Source organism: Balaenoptera borealis (assembly GCF_965194805.1).
Source record: "Balaenoptera borealis genome assembly, chromosome: 1".
NCBI lineage: Eukaryota > Metazoa > Chordata > Mammalia > Artiodactyla > Balaenopteridae > Balaenoptera > Balaenoptera borealis.
In genome coordinates, this window is record NC_138860.1 from 166,202,919 (window position 1) to 166,215,829 (window position 12,911).

Genomic DNA, 12,911 nt, shown 5'->3' on the forward strand with positions numbered 1-12,911 from the left:
ACTAGAAGAATTAGAATTCAGACAGGGAGTATCCCTTCTAAGTTGAGTTGATAGTCACTGGATGTTTTCTTCCCTGGGAACATTTGCTCATTCTGTGCATGAGTTGAGTATTGAGCTTGACCCATGCAGAGACCTTATATTGGTAGAAAAAGGAACCACATGTCTTTTGGCAGTTAAGTGGGGGCTGTTGTGAAAAACTGGGGACTCTAAAACACAGCTGTTTGTAACTATAGGACATTTTCTGAGTTCTGAGTCTGAGTGTGAAAGGCTGGGAAGCTAAGCTGAGGGCTTCCAAAAGGCCAAGTGAAATCTCTCATAATCTTGAGATGCTTAGGACACAAAGTCCAGTTAGAGGAATGAGGCCTGATGCAAAAACATAGCTGATATTCCCCTCAAGAAAATTTCTAGACTTCTTTGAAGCTGTGGGGGTAAAGAGGAGGTAGGAAAAAAAGCTAAAGTGCCAGGTGCAGAGCATCTAAAGGGCAGAACTGAATCTCCAGTGAGTCTTTCAGGACTGGGGAGACAGAGAGCCATTAGACTCTTAGTCAAAAGCCCAGGAAAGCCCAACCTGAAAGCAAGAATGAGTCGGAGGTGGACTGAATCATACTGAAACTGTCACCCAGCTCTGTCATAGTTAACTTGTAACTGGATTGAGGTGACCAGTCCCTTATCCTGTCAGCCTAACAGAGGAAAGATGGAACTTTCTGTGATAGGAGATATCATACAGACCTTCTACATGTCTTTAACAATGTCTGGCACACAATAAAAAGTCACTAGACATGCAAAGAGGTAGGAAAATGAGACTGATCATTAAGAGAATAAACAGACAATAAAAACTGATCAATAAATGATCCAGATGTTGGAGTATAAGACAAAGACTTTATTTATTTTTAATTAATTAATTTATTTTTGGCTGCATTGGATCTTTGTTGCTACATGAGGGCTTTATGTAGTTGCAGCGAGCGGGGGCTACTCTTCATTGCAGTGCACGGGCTTCTCACTGCGGTGGCTTCTCTTGTAGAAGAGCACAGGCTCTAGGTGCGTGGGCTTCAGTAGTTGTGGCACATGGGCTCAGTAGTAGTGGCTCATGGGCTCTAGAGTGCAGACTCAGTAGTTGTGGTGCCTGGGTTTAATTGCTCCGCGGCATGTGGGATCTTCCTGGACCAGGGATTGAACCTGTGTCCCCTGCACTGGCAGGCAGATTCTTAACCACTGCGCCACCAGGGAAGTCCCCAAGACAAAGACTTTAAATAATTATAATTAATTAAAATGATTAAAGAAAATAGAGGAAAATATGGACAAAATGAATTAAAAATAGACATTTTCAATGGAAAATTGAAATTCCCAAAAAGGAATCAAGTGATTGATTTGAGAACAATAGAGAGAAGGTAATATTGGCAAAACTTCGGATTCTTTTATTAACAGAATAACAGCTAATAAGCAGAATTCACACATATAATTTCACCCAGTCAAAAAACTATATATAAAAGTAAAACAAGTTAATCAAGCTCTTGCTAGAAGCAAATCTACCAATAAACATGAGTAATTAATGTTACATGGTAAATTTTCACCATGGTAATTTTTCTGGGAAGAAAGAATCATTAGCATTTCAACACTGATGGAAACAACATAAGAAAAGTCTGTCATCAAATACTTTATTGGCCTCAGGCACTTAAGACAATGAGGGGTCAAATAACCTTTTTAGTTGCAGCCTGCCAGGGCTTCTGTCCTGGGGCATTAGAGGGAATCAGAGATGGGGTAGGTTACCCTTGAAAATTCAAAAACAGCATCAGTTTTCATGGGGAAGGGGTCACTTGTATGAGCAAACTGTCTTTGTAAAAATGTCAACTGAGAAAAAAAATGATATATTACTGTGATTTGAAAGAAAATGAAAGATCTAATATTCCAGTTAGTTCAAGTTATTTTGCTTGAATTGTTAAATTTTTCTTGGAAATTAAGGCATGACAGAAGCATGGGATACAGAGGGGGAAAAGCATGGGATCTGGAGTTTGAGAGACCTAGGATGAAATCCCAGCCCCACCATGTTCCAGATATAGGACCTTGGCAAAGTACTGCCCCCTCACATGCTCAGTTTTACCCAGATGTAAAGGATGAGACAGTATCCGTAAGGTGTCTCATATAATACTTGGATATAAAAAGGTGTCAATGGCTGGTGGTGCTAATTCTTACTATTGTGATGGAACTAATATTTGAAGATTAAATGCTCATTTTGAAGATTTTGTTTTTAATTTGGACTTCCTTGAGTAGATTTGCTTCTACAATGCTGTAGGAATAAAGTACAATATAATGGAATATAAAATGTGGCATCTAAGCACTGGTCACACACTCAGGGCAGACACAAAACTATACATCTACTTCTGAATATTGAATAGGAAATTTAGACATGTAAAAATGAATTTACATCTATATATTTTTCAAAATAAAACAGAGAAGCTGGAATGTAACAACAGAAATAAACTAGTAGTACAATGTCAGAAGTGGAGATGTTTGAGATTTTGTGTTATAACTAATCTTCTGCATTATGAATTTCAACTAAAACAAGAGGATGTGCTGAAAAAACAGGTTCCTCTGGACAACCGAGGGGACTGACAATTCTGAAAATGCTGCTGTTATTAAGAGATGGGACAGGCTTAAACAAACAGGGACAATAGCTTATATCCTCTGTTAAAAGAAGTGCTCACAGATTTCCATTGCAAATGGAACAAATGTTGTTTGAAAGGAGAGTTCCTTCTGGAACTACCTCCTGATGCAGACTGATGGAAAATGACTGGTTGGAGCTGGGGCTTCCAAGTTGAGCCTGTAGCTCATTTTTGTGTAAAACCCCCATGCATCAACTATTTACCAAGAAAATGAAAAATAAACTTGAATTTCCTTTCTTTACTTGAAAAAAAAGAAGAAAGAAAAGGAATCAAATAAACATTCTAGGACTGAAAAATACAGTGCCTGAGATTAGGAACTCATTGGATAGATTTAACAGCAGATTGGACATAGATTATAAAATTAGCAAAATTCAAGAAAAGTCAATAGAAAATATCTAAATAGAAATACAAGGAGAATAAAGAACAAAAAAAGTTAAGAACAGAACACAAATGATGAGATCAATCAAAACTCCAATATGCTTGTAATGGAGAGCCAGAGAGGAGAGAGAAGATGGAGGTAGAGGGCATATCTGAAGAAATTAAAGCCAAGAATTTTTCAAAATTGATGAAATACATTGACGCACAGATTCGAGAACTTCAGTGAACTCCAAGTAGGATAAATAACAAACAAACCAAACCAATGAAGCAAAAATGTCATAGGCATATTCTAGTCAAAGAACTTAAATCCAAAGACAGTAGAAAATCTTAAAATCATACAGAAGTTACATTACAATTGAAGAAGCAATAATAAGATTAATATGTAGTTTTCCAAAGAAAATATGAAAGGTAGAAGACAATGGAATGACATCTTCAAAGTGCTGGGGGAAAAAACTGACAACCTAAAAAAAACAATCCTTCACAAATAAAAGTGAAATAAAGACAAAAGCTGAACACATCCAAAGGAGGGCTTCTGGAGTATGGAGTTCTGGAGTTTGGAGTTTTCCTAAGATTGGTTCAAGATGGCAGAGTGGAAGGACGTGCACTCACTCCCTCTTGTGAGAGCACCAGAATCACAACTAACTGCTGAACAATCATTGACAGGAAGACACTGGAACTCACCAAAAAAGATACCCCACATCCAAAGACAAAGGAGAAGCCACAATGAGATAGTAGGAGGGGTGCAATCACAATAAAATCAAATCCCATAACCACTGGGTGGGTGTCTCACAAACTAGAGAACACTTATATCACAGAAGTCCACCCACTGGAGTGAAGGTTCTGAGCCCCACATCAGGTTTCCCAACCTGGGGGTCCAGCAACAGGAGGAGGAATTCCTAGAAAATCAGACTTTGAAGCCTAGTGGGATTTGATTGCAAGACTTCGACAGGACTGGGGGAAACAGAGACTCCACTCTTGGAGGGCACACACAAAGTAGAGTGTGCATCAGGACCCAGGGGAAGGAGCAGTGACCCCCATAGGAGACTGAACCAGACCTACCTGCTAGTGTTGGAGGGTCACCTGCAGAGGCGGGGGATGGCTGTGGCTCACCGTGGGGACAAGGTCACTGGCAGCAGAAGTTCTGGGAAGTAATCCTTGGCATGAGCCCTCCCAGTGTCCAGTCCACCATTAGCCCCACCAAAGAGCTGGGTAGTCTCCAGTGCTGGGTAGCCTCAGGCCAAACAACCAACAGGGAGGGAACCGAGTCCCACCCATCAGCAGACAAGCAGATTAAAGTTTTACTGAGCTCTGCCCACCAGAGCAACACCCAGCTCTACCCACCACCAGTCCCTCCCATCACGAACCTTGCACAAGCCTCTTAGATACCCTCATCCACCAGAGGGCAGACAGCAGAAGCAAGAAGAACTACAATTCTGCAGCCTGTGGAATGAAAACCATATTCACAAAAAGATAGACAAAATGAAAAGGCAGAGGACTGTGCACCAGATGAAGGAACAAGTTAAAACCCCGGAAAAACAACTAAATGAAGTGGAGATAGGCAACCTTCCAGAAAAAGAATTCAGAATAATGATAGTGAAGATGATCCAGGACCTCGGAAAAAGAATGGAAGCAAAGGTCAAGAAGATGCAAGAAATGTTTAACAAAGACCTAGAAGAATTAAAGAACAAACATCTAGAAGAATTAAAGAACAAACAAACAGAGATGAACAATACAATAACTGAAATGAAAAATACACTAGAAGGGATCAACAGCAGAATAACTGAGGCAGAAGAACGGATAAGTGACCTGGAAGACAGAATGGTGGAATTCACTGCCATGGAACAGACTAAAGAAAAAAGAATAAAAAGAAATGAAGACAGCCCAAGAGACCTCTGGGACAACATTAAACGCACCAACATTCGCATTATGGGGTCCCAGAAGGAGAAGTGAGAGAGAAAGGACCTGAGACAATATTTGAAGAGATTATAGTCGAAAACTTCCTGAACATAGGAAAGGAAATAGCCACCCAAGTCCAGAAGGCACAGAGAGTCCCAGGCAGGATAAACCCAAGGAGAAACATACTGAGACACATGGTAATCAAGTTGACAGAAATTAAAGACCAAGAAAAATTATTGAAAGCAACCAGGGAAAAATGACAAATAACATACAAGGGAACTCCCATAAGGTTAACAGCTGATTTCTCAGCAGAAAGTCTACAAGCCAGAAGGCAGTGGCACGATATATTTAAAGTGATGACAGGGAAGAACCTACAACCAAGATTACTCTATCTGGCAAGGATCTCATTCAGATTCAATGGAGAAATCAAAAGTTTTACAGACAAGCAAAAGCTAAGAGAATTTAACACCACCAAACCAGCTCTACAATAAATGCTAAAGGAACTTCTCTAAGTGGGAAATACAAGAGAAGAAAAGGACCTACAAAAACAAACCCAAAACAATTAAGAAAATGGTACTAGGAACATACATATTGATAATTACCTTAAACGTGAATGGATTAAATGCTCCAACCAAAAGACACAGGCTCACAGAATGTATACAAAAACAAGACCCATACATATGCTGTCTACAAGATACCCATTTCAGACCTAGGGACACATACAGACTGAAAGTGAGAGGATGGAAAAAGATATTCCATGCAAAGGGAAATCAAAAGAAAGCTGGAGTAGCAATATTCATATCAGATAAAATAGACTTTAAAATAAAGAATGTTACAAGAGACAAGAAAGGACACCACATAATTATCAAGCGATCAATCCAAGAATAAGATATAACAGTTATAAATATACATGCACCCAACATAGGAGCACCTCAATACATAAGGCAACTGCTAACAGCTATAAAGGAGGAAATTGACAGTAACACAATAATAGTGGGGGACATCAACACCTCAGTTACACCAATGGACAGATCATCCAGACAGAAAATAAATAAGGAAACAGAAGCTTTAAATGACACAATAGACCAGATAGATTTAATTGATATTTATAGGACATTCCATCCAAAAACAGCAGATTACACTTTCTTCTCAAGTGCACACGGAACATTCTCCAGGATAGATCACATCTTCGGTCACAAATCAAAGCTCGGTAAATTTAAGAAAACTGAAATCATATCAAACATCTTTTCTGACCACAACACTATGAGATTAGAAAACAATTACAGGGGGAAAAAACGTAAAAAACACAAACACATGGAGGCTAAACAATACGTTACTAAATAACCAAGAAATCACTGATGAAATCAAAGAGGAAATCATAAAATACCTACAGACAAATGACAATGAAAATACGACGATCCAAAATCTATGGGATGCAGCAAAAGCAGTTCTAAGAGGGAAGTTTATAGCTATACAAGCCTACCTAAAGAAACAAGAAAAATCTCAAATAAACAATCTAACCTTTCACCTAAAGGAACTAGAGAAAGAAGAACAAACAAAACCCAAAGTTAGTAGAAGGAAAGAAATCATAAAGATCAGAGCAGAAGTAAATGAAATAGAAACAAAGAAAACAATAGCAAAGATCAATAAAACTAAAAGCTGGTTCTTTGAGAAGATAAACAAAATTGATAAACCATTAGCCAGACTCATCAAGAAAAAGAGGGAGAGGACTCAAATCAATAAAATTAGATTTGAAAAAGGAGAAGTTACAATGGACACCACAGAAATACAAAGCATCATAAGAGAGTACTACAAGCAACTCTATGCCAATAAAATGGACAACCTGGAAGAAATGGACAAATTCGTAGAAAGGTATAAGCTTCCAAGACTGAACCAGGAAGAAATAGAAAATATGAACAGACCTTTCACAAATAATGAAATTGAAACTGTGATCAAAAATCTTCCAACAAACAGAAGTCCAGGACTAGACGGCTTCACAAGTGAATTCTTTCAAACATTTAGAGAAGAGCTAACACCCATCCTTCTCAAACTCTTCCAAAAAATTGCAGAGGAAGAAACACTCCCAAACTCATTCTACGAGGCCACCATCACCCTGATACCCAAACCAGACAGAGATATTACAAAAAAAGAAAATTACAGACCAATATCACTGATGAATATAGATGCAAAAATCCTCAACAAAATACTAGCAAACACAATCCAGCAACACATTAAAGGGATCATACACCATGGTCAAGTGAGATTTATCCCCAGGATGCAAGGATTCTTCAATATACGCAAATCAATCAATGTGATACACCATATTAACAAATTGAAGAATAAAAACCATGTGATCATCTCAATAGATGCAGAAAAAGCTTTTGACAAAATTCAACACCCATTTAAGATAAAAACTCTCCAGAAAGTGGGCATAGAGGGAACCTACCTCAACACAATAAAGGCCATATACAACAAACCCACAGCAAACATCATTCTCAATGGTGAAAAATTGAAAACATTTCCACTAAGATCAGGAAGAAGACAAGGATGTCCACTCTCGCCAGTATTATTCAACATAGTTTTAGAAGTCCTAGCCACAGCAATCAGAGAAGAAAAAGAAATAAAAGGAATCCAGGGGCTTCCCTGGTGGCGCAGTGGTTGAGAGTCTGCCTGCTGGTGCAGGGAACACGGGTTCGAGCCCTGGTCTGGGAGGATCCCACATGCCGCGGAGCGACTAAGCCCGTGAGCCACAATTACTGAGCCTGCGTGACTGGAGCCTGTGCTCCGCAACGGGAGAGGCCACGACGGTGGGAGGCCCCCGCACCGCGATGAAGAGCGGCCCCCACTTGCCGCAACTGGAGAAAGCCCTCGCACAGAAACGAAGACCCAACACAGCCATAAATAAATAAATAAATAAAATTAAAAAAAAAAAAAAGTTAAGGATGTACCTCACATAACTTATTAAAAAAAAAAAAAAAAGGAATCCAAATTGGAAAGAAGAAGTAAAATTGTCACTGTTTGCAGATGACATGATACTATACATAGAGAATCCTAAAGAGGCCACCAGAAAACTACTAGAGCTCATCAATGAATCTGGTAAAGTTGCAGGATACAAAATTAATGCACAGAAATCTCCTACATTCCTATACAATAACAATGAAAGATCAGAAAGATAAATTAAGGAAACAATCCCATTCACCACTGCAACAAAAAGAATAAAATACCTGGGAATAAACCTACGTAAAGAGGTAAAAGACCTGTACTCAGAAAACTATAAGACACTGATGAAAGAAATCAAAGATGACAAAAACAGATGGAGAGATATACCATGTTCTTGGATTGGAAGAACCAATATTGTGCAAATGACTATACTACCCAAAGCAATCTACAGATTCAATGCAGTCCCTATCAAATTACCAATGGCATTTTTTACAAAACTAGAACAAAAAGTCTTAAAATTTGTATGGATACACAAAAAACCCCAAATAGCTAAAGTAATCTTGAGGGGAAAAAAAGGAACTGGAGGAATCAGACTCCCTGACTTCAGACTATACTACAAAGCTACAGTAATCAAGACAATATGGTACTGGCACAAAAACAGAAACATAGATCAATGGAACAGGATAGAAAGCCCAGAGATAAACCCACGCACCTATGGTCAACTAATCTATGACAAAGGAGCCAAGGATATACAATGGAGAAAAGACAGTCTCTTCAATAAGTGGTGCTGGGAAAGCTGGACAGCTACATGTAAAAGAATGAAATTAGAACACTCCCTAACACCATACACAAAAATAAACTCAAAATGGATTAAAGACCTAAATGTAAGACCGGACACTATAAAACTCTTAGAGGAAAACAGGAAGAACACCCTTTGACATAAATCACAGCAAGAACTTTTTTTGACCCATCTCCTAGAGTAATGGAAATAAAAGCAAAAACAAACAAATGGGACCAAATGAAACTTCAAAGCTTTTTCAGAGCAAAGGAAACTAAACAGAATGAAAAGGCAGCCCTCAGAATGGGAGAATATATTTGTAAATGAATCAACGGACAAAGGATTAATCTCCAAAATATAAAAACAGCTCATGCAGCTCTATATTAAAAAAACAAACAACCCAATCAAAAAAATGGGCAGAAGACCTAACTGGACATCTCTCCAAAGAAGACATACAGATGGCCAAGAAGCACATGAAAAGCTGCTCAACATCACTAATTATTAGAGAAATGCAAATCAAACTACAATGAAGTATCACCTCACACTGGTTAGAATGGGCATTATCAGAATATCTACAAACAACAAATGCTGGAGAGGGTGTGGAGAAAAGAGAATCCTCTTTCACTGTTGGTGGGAATGTAAATTGATAGAGCCACTATGGAGAACAGTATGGAGGTTCCTTAAAAAACTAAGAATAGAATTACCATATGACCCAGCAATCCCACTACTGGGCATATACCCAGAGAAAACCATAATTCAAAAAGAATTATGCATGACATGCACCCCAATGTTCATTGCAGCACTATTTACAATAGCCAGGTCATGGAAGCTACCTAAATTCCCATCAACAGACAAATGGATGAGGAAGATGTGGTGCATATATACAATGGAATATTATTCAGCCATAAAAAGGAACGAAATTGAGTCATTTGTAGAGATGTGGATGGACCTAGAGACTGTGATACAGAGTGAAGTAAGTCAGAAAGAGAAAAACAAATATCATATATTAATGCATATATCTGGGATCTAGAAAAATGGTACAGGTGAACCAGTTTGCAAGGCAGAAATAGAGACACAGGTGTAGAGAACAAACATATGGACACCAAGGGGGGAAAGTGGGGGTGGTGGGATGAATTGGGAGATTGGGATTGACATATATACACTAATATGTATAAAATAGATAACTAATAAGAACCTGCTGAATAAAAAATAAATAAATAAAATAAAAATTTTTAAAAATCCAAAAAAAAAAGACAAAAGCTGAGGACATTCATCACTAGTATGCCTACAATATAAAAAAAAAATTAATTTAGGGTAGACTATCATAAGTTCAGAATGCATACTGCAATCTCTAGGGTAAACACTGAAAGAATTATAAAAGAATGTATAACAAAAAAAGGTGATAGAGGTGAAAAAAATAAAATAAAAAATAGCTGATTAATTTAAAAAAGGCAAGTAAGCAATGTAAAAGAACAAAGAAATAATGAGACAGAGAAAACAAATAGCAAGATGGTAGATTTAAGCCAAACTATATCAGTGATTACATTAAGTGTGAATGACCAAACAATAACGTTAAGAGACAATGTTTGTCTGATCAGATATGAAGCAAAACCCAACAAGTTGAATTTTATGAGATACACTTTATATAAAAGGATGCAGACAGGTTGAAAGTGAAAACATGGAAAAGATATACTATATAAATATTAATTAAAAGAATGCTGGTGCAGCTATATTAATATCAGACAAAGTGTACTTTGAGTCAAGAAGTATTAATAGAGAAGAAAAGGGACATTTCTTAGTGATGAAAGAGTCCATCCAAAACACATATATAGCAAATCTAAATTTATATGCACCCAATAATGCATCCTCAAAAATATGTAAAGGAAGGGCCGACAGGACTAAAAGGGAGAATAGACAAATCTACAATCAGATTGGAGATTAAGCATATTTCTCTCAGAAACTGATACAACACATAGACAAAAATTCAGTAAGAATATAAAGTGTTTAAATGGCACAATTAATCAACTGCATCTAATTGACATGAATAAAACATAATACTCAACAACATTCTTTTTAGGTGAAATGGAACATTTAACATATGATATAGCAGAAAACAAGTCTCAGCAACTTTCAAAAATTGACCTGACCTTGATTCTCTGACCACAGTGAAATTATACTGGAAATTGGAACAACAGATAAATAGAAAATCCTCCAAATATTTGGATTTTAAACAATTCAGTCTTAAATAACCCATGAGTCAAAGAAGAAATCACAATGTAAATTATAAAATATTTGAGCTGAATGATACTGCATTTTCATTATCATTCAGCTCCAAATATTTTATTATATTTGTTCTTAAAATTTATTTATATTGTTTTTTTGGTAAGTTTTTTTGTTTTTATTTTTTGGCTGCACCATGCAGCATGTGGGATCTTAGTTCCCCAACCAGGGATCGGACCCTCACCCCCTGCACTGGAGGTGCAGAGTCTCAACCACTGGACCACCAGGGAAGTCCCTTATTATACTATTATACTTGTGAGAGTCAGCTAAAGCAATGCTTAGAAAGGAAATTGTAGCTTTAAATAAATATATTAGAAAAGAGGAAATGTTTAAAACCAAATGATCTAAGCCTCCATCTCAAGAAGCTACAGGGACTTCCCTGGTGGTCCACTGGTTAAGACACCATGCTTCCACTGCAGGGGGCACGAGTTTGATCCCTGGTTGGGGAGGCATGGACAAAAAAATAGGAAAAAAAAAAAAAAAAAAAGAAGAAGAAGAAGCTACAAAAGAAACACAAATTAAACCTAAGGAAAGTCGAGGAAAAGAATAAGGAATAAGAGCAGAGATCAATGAAAATAAAGCAGACATTCAAAAGATAAAATCAACAAAGCCAAAAGTTGCTTCTTTGAAAAGATTGATAAAATTGGCAAATAACCAGCAAAACTGATAAAGAAAAATAAGATTGAAAAACCAAATTATCAATATACATAGCAATAGGGGAAGTAATTATAGGAAATATTTAAAAGATAATAAACATGAAATGGGCAAATTCTTTGAAAGACATAACAATTCTGACACAAGAAAAAAGTAAAAATTAGAATCTCTCTCTATATATTAAATAATATGAACCCATAATTAAAACCTTCCCACAAAGAAAGTTCCAAGTCTAGATGACTAGTGAATACCTTCAGAATTTATGGAAGAACTAATATCATTAGTCAAAAACTCTTCCAGGGAATAGAAAAAAGAGCAAAGCCTTCTCAATTTATTTTGTGAGAACACCATAGCAATGATACTTGATAAGGGCATTACAAGAGAGGAAAATTACACACCAATATCTTTCATGAACATAGATGCAAAAATCCTAAGCAAGATTCTGACAAACTTATTTCTATGATATACAAAAAGGATAATACATTCCAAGTGAGAAGGTTTTATTCTAACAATGCAAGTTGTGGTTTAACATTAAAAAGCAGTCCATGTAATTCACCACATTAGCAGAATAAAGAAAAACTAATAAATATCATACCCATTTATGACAAGAAGTCTCAGAAAATGAGGAATGAAAAACTTCCTTATTCTGATGAAAGCTACCTGCCAAAAGTGCTACAGCTAACCTTTTTCTTAATTATGAAACTTTGAAACCTTTACCCCTGAGATCAGAAACAGATAAGGATGTCTGCTATCACCATGTCATTCAACATTTTACTGGAGGTTCTAGCCAGTAAAGAAAGAAAGAAAACAATTCTAGCAATAAAGAAAGAAAAAGAAATGTGTTAAAAAGATTGGAAAGGAAGAAGTAAAACATCAATATTTGTAGATGATTGCATACGAATCCAAACTGACAAAATATTAGAATTAAAAAGTGAACTTACCAAGGTCACTGGGTACAAGATCAATATGCAAAAACAATGGTATATCTATATAACAGCAGCAAACAGTTAGAAAACAAAACAAAATAATATCATTTACCATAGTATGCACACACACAAATTCTATTAATAAATCCAATGAAAGATGTGCAAGACTTTCTGAACTGAAATATCTTAAGATAGTCTTAGGGAAGATCCAAGTAAATGAAGGGATATACCACATTCATGGATTGGAAGTCTCAATGTTATTAAGATGTCAGTGCTCCTCAAACGGATCTATAGATTCAATGCAATCTCAGTTATAATCTAAGCAGTGTTATCCTTATGGAAGTTGACAGCTGATTCTGAAATTTATATAGAAATATAAATGACTTAGACTAGCCAAGG